Raw genomic sequence first — 4,653 nt, forward strand, 5'->3', positions numbered from 1 at the left:
CAAAATCAGATACACATGAAATACAATTAAATAGAGCACACAAATAAAATATTAATAGGTCAATGTACAAAGTCAGGTAAATATTTAGAAGTCATAATCACCATCACCACCATCATTATGATCACCACTTCATTATTGTTTGATTATATTGGGGAAATGATGGGACTATCCTCTTTACCTTTGGATTCTACTTCTTACTTTTACAAATCCTTTAGTCTTTACACATTTCTCTTATTTCTCTAACCCCCCCCTAAAGAGTTGTTTATTGGCAGTGGGCTAGAAGGTGTCCCGCGCTACCGTCTCGCCAGCGAGAACGCACTCGAAACACCAGGATCCTTCTGCAGCAAAACCTTTATTGCATCTTGAGGAGGAAGACACCAGGGCAGGAAAAGGCACCCTAATTTATACCCGCAAGGGTTGCGTGTCGCTGTGTGATTGGCTGCCCACTAGTGGTCTGATCGTGACGCCCCGGGATGGGCGGTGACTTGGCTCGCACCACTCTTTGCACATGTGCCCAGTGGTTATTTACCACACCTTAGCTGATTCATGGCACCTGAAACCAGCACCATCTTGTAAGGGTGCAGCCTTCGGCCCTCAACAAGAAGGGATAGCAGAGTTACATTCATAGACAACACCACACACACGAGGGCAGCAGGAGTGATGGCAAAGAGCTTGGAGATCCCTCTTCAATAATAGCATGTGGGTAGGCAGGGGCCTGAAGTGTTGATGGGGCAGCCTTAGATCCCCTCTGGTTCATAGGCATGGTTAGAGATGAAGAGAGATTCACTGGCTGCAGCTCCAGACTGGCCACTTGAGGTATACTTTCCTTGGCAAGCAAGGCTGTTGGCCAGAGATCGCTTGATGTACTTAATTCTCCAGAGCTGTCTTCAGGTTCTCCTTCTTCCCACCCCAGGCCTTCAGAGCAGAGGCCCACAGGGCTCAGCCATAGGAGAAAGTCAAAGCCCATGGCTTCAGCAGGGGACACTTGTTGATGGCATTGAGGTTGATGGATGCCTCTTCCTCACTCTGCCCTCCAGACAGGAAAGTGACCCCAGGGACAGCAGGGGGCACTGTGCAACGATGTGCTGTGACAGTTGCCATGGCAATCTCCTCATTTGAAAATTTCTGGGCGGAAGCATGGCCAGGGGTGACCATGTTGGGCTTTAGCAATATGCATTCCAGATAGACATGGTGGTAACTCAACGCCTTATAAACAGCTGCCAGTACCTTCTCAATCACATACTGGCAGCGCTTCAAGTCATGGTTCTTCTCTGGGAGAATTTCAGGCTCTACATCTGTACAATGCCAGTCTGCTGGCAGATGCTGGCATAACAGGCCAGAACATTGGCATTTTCCATGATGGCAAGGGATGAGGGAGTATGTTCCCCAATCTTCAGCACACAGTGCCACTTGGCAAAGTCAGCTCCATCCTTCTTATACTGGCACAACGTTCAGACAGCCCACCCAGTCTTGGGTATTAGTCTTGCCATTGGTTCCTGCCAGGGGCACCACACCCTTACCTACCTTAATGTTCACAACACTACCCTTGAACTTGATAACTTGGGGTAAGGGACGTCCATCATCTGCCTTCTGGTATCCCCTTTCCCCCACAATGCAGGAATTCACACGGTCATCAGCAGTCAGCAGCAGCTGGCGGTAGAAGCCCCTGTTCTCCTCAGTGTTCTCGGTGCCGGTGGACTGCAGGCGCTTGGCAATGCTTCCAGTGGACTTGTCTGCAGCCAGTATGTCCTTGCCCGGAGCCACAGTTCTGTGAACGATGTCAGACAGCTCCTTCTTCTGCTCCAGGGTCAGTACTGGGTATGGGTAGGACATGGTGCCGGTGGCAGTGGTAGCAGTTTTCTAGCACAGGGCGGGGCGGGTCTGTCAGGTAGGCCGGTGGGTAGGCAAATGGACTAAGGAGGGAACATGGCATGGCTAGTGTCACCAGAACCTTGTTCTACACATTTCTTTCTTATTACACATTTGTTCAATATTCAATTCAATTTTCCCCTTGTCACCGAAACACTGTGGTATCTGTACAGCAACAACAAAAGAAAAAACAAACAAGCCTCTTAGGACTACCCTGTCTCTCCCTTTAGCTACTATGTAGGTTTCTACACTGAATCAGCTTTAGTCAACACAATTCATAGAGATATTACCCCTGCTTCTGACTTATCCTCTAGAAGTGTGTCTCAGCAACTAATCTTTCTTTTTATAGTTCATTATTTTGTACATTGACAGCATCAACCATTCTGCCTCAGTAGGGACATATTCTCATATTCTTTTCTGGTTACAGTGTCCCACATTGGCTCTGATTGGTATGGTTCTAGGTGAAGTCACAGGTCTCTCTTTTGATCTTTCACCATTGGTCTGAGCCAGGGCTTTATGTTTACCTGCATGTTTAGATCCCCTAAACTTCTATGTGGGTCCTTTGAGCTGCTTGTGAACCCAAGATTAGCTTACATAACTGAAGTCATGACATGATGATGGTGTGTAGATATTCCAAAGTTCTGTGCAAAATAGAACCACTGGTTCTCTTTTCCTTTGGGCAAATATATATTTCTTCTCATTTTGTTCATTTTACTAAGAGATAGTATTGTCTACACACATTGTAAAAAATACAAAAATCACCTTAGGAGTTGGTGAAGGTCATTTATTGTTTTGTTGCCACATCCCAAAAAGTAAGAAGGAGAAAATGACATTCTGAGTACCTGCCTAGGATGCACTGAATCTCTCATTTGAAGCATACATGAGTGCACTGAAACCACTTGATTTGGGAAGCTTCCATTATCAGATTTTGAGAAGTGTATATAAAAAAATATCCTATACTTTTCTATTGAAAGCTCTCTGCTGGCTTCCTACCATACCCGGAGAGGAATCCATACTTCTTACTGTGGTCCACAAGGTTGTGTGTGATACAGTCCCTGATTCCTCTGACTTAATTTCTCCCTTTCCTCTTCATACAGAATACTTAACACTGCCAGCATGTTTGTCTTTTCTACAGCCTGTTGACTTCTTGTTCTTACTGCTTCCTATTCATTTACATCTGATCACAAGTCCCCTGTCCCTAGAGAGATATTCCTGGCCATCTATGTTTGCATTTCATTATAAAGCAAAAGAAAACTAAGACAGCTCTGTGATATATCTGAAGCAAGTGAAAAGTAACATAAAGTTTGAATTTCCTCTCTGACTGCAGGACTGGTCATTCCTTCTTATGTTGTAATGGATAAGCTCCAAAAGAATTGAGGACTGTAAAATTAGCTAGACTTCAGGAAAGGGGACTGCATTAGCCAGACAGTTCTTTAGCAAAGGGAGGTACTGTGAATGGCAAGCAGATTTTATACTCAAGGCAACTGGAGCAACAGAAGCAGTCTGTGGGCAGGAGGTCTTAACTTCTATTACAAAATGTTCATGAAGTGATTTAAAGTGTAGGTGAACAGATTGGCGTATGAATTTGAGTGCTACAGATTTTAATACCCTCTTAAGATTTCATGCTTCTAAGCATGTTGTTCAAGTTCATCCATGATAATCATAATAATGACACTCAGATATGATCTCCTTTTCCTAAGTGCTTAATTTACAGTGTGGTATATACCCAGGTAGTGAGCCTTTGGCCATGGGTTGCTCAATTCACTACACCTGCTTAAATTATAACTTGCTTTACAGCCATGCTGACCCACGCTTAGTAATCTTGCTTAAATTTCCAGTGCACTCTATCCAGAGCCATCTCTAACAAGCTTCTGGATCTTAAACTACACATCTCTGGTTTTACACTTCCTTTGCCAATCTTAGCTGAGTTAATTTCTCCGTTTAGTAGAGAAAATTCCATCATTAAGCATGCTGTACCCCAGTATCACTGCTGTTGTACGGCTCAAGCGATTCCAGTGCCTAGGATTTTGCAATATTTAATATAATCTCATCTTAATGACATTCACTTCCTCCTGACTCATAAAATTTTTACCACCATTGAGCTCACACAATCTATACAAGACTTGGAAATAGCACCAAAATCCTATTTGCTTTCTCATCATCTTCATAATGATTTACTTGTCCTCATAAATGGTTTTTTTTTTATCATTTTTATGTATTTCATCATCTTTCCCAAGCTTAAAAGCAATTTCCTTGCTCAAATAAGACATCTACCTCTGATATAGGGATGTGTCTTTTTTCTTTTGGTTTGATATTAGCATTTGTATTCAAATTATCTCTATAGTGTGATAACAAGATATTAACAAATCAAGCACCTAAAAAGGTTCTTGGAACAAGAGACTTGGAACAAAATAAAGGACATTGGCTGAGATTAAGAGGAATTCTAATAGTATGTCACAAACTTAGCCTGTTTCTCTGAGTTATGAATGGGTTTCTCCTGAAATAAATACTGATTTCCTAGTCATATGCACTCAGAAAGCGTTGTGTATTGTTCGTGTAATGGCATACTAGCCAGTTAAGATTGTAGATTTTGTTGAATTGCAATTTCTTTCACATAAATACTTAAGCAGGAATTTCCTAAATTACTAATTTTCAGGTTAAGTCTGGGAATTTTGATTAAATTACTTTAAAACTACTTTGGATGCATTTCTGCTGTTGTTAACAATGACTTGAGGATTATGTCAGAGTACTAAATCTGCTGAAGCCAATAGCAGTAAACAAACA

The 4,653-nt window shown here is 42.4% G+C and overlaps 1 pseudogene across 1 annotated transcript; it reads right to left on the reverse strand.

The window, feature by feature from the left end:
• Positions 1 to 678: 678 nt before the first annotated feature.
• On the reverse strand, positions 679 to 1,842 carry LOC308416483 (fructose-bisphosphate aldolase A-like; annotated as a pseudogene). Its single transcript has one exon. The product of its transcript is annotated as a fructose-bisphosphate aldolase A-like (transcript).
• Positions 1,843 to 4,653: the final 2,811 nt, after the last annotated feature.

This window comes from Micromys minutus (assembly GCF_963924665.1).
Source record: "Micromys minutus genome assembly, chromosome: 2".
Taxonomy (NCBI): domain Eukaryota; kingdom Metazoa; phylum Chordata; class Mammalia; order Rodentia; family Muridae; genus Micromys; species Micromys minutus.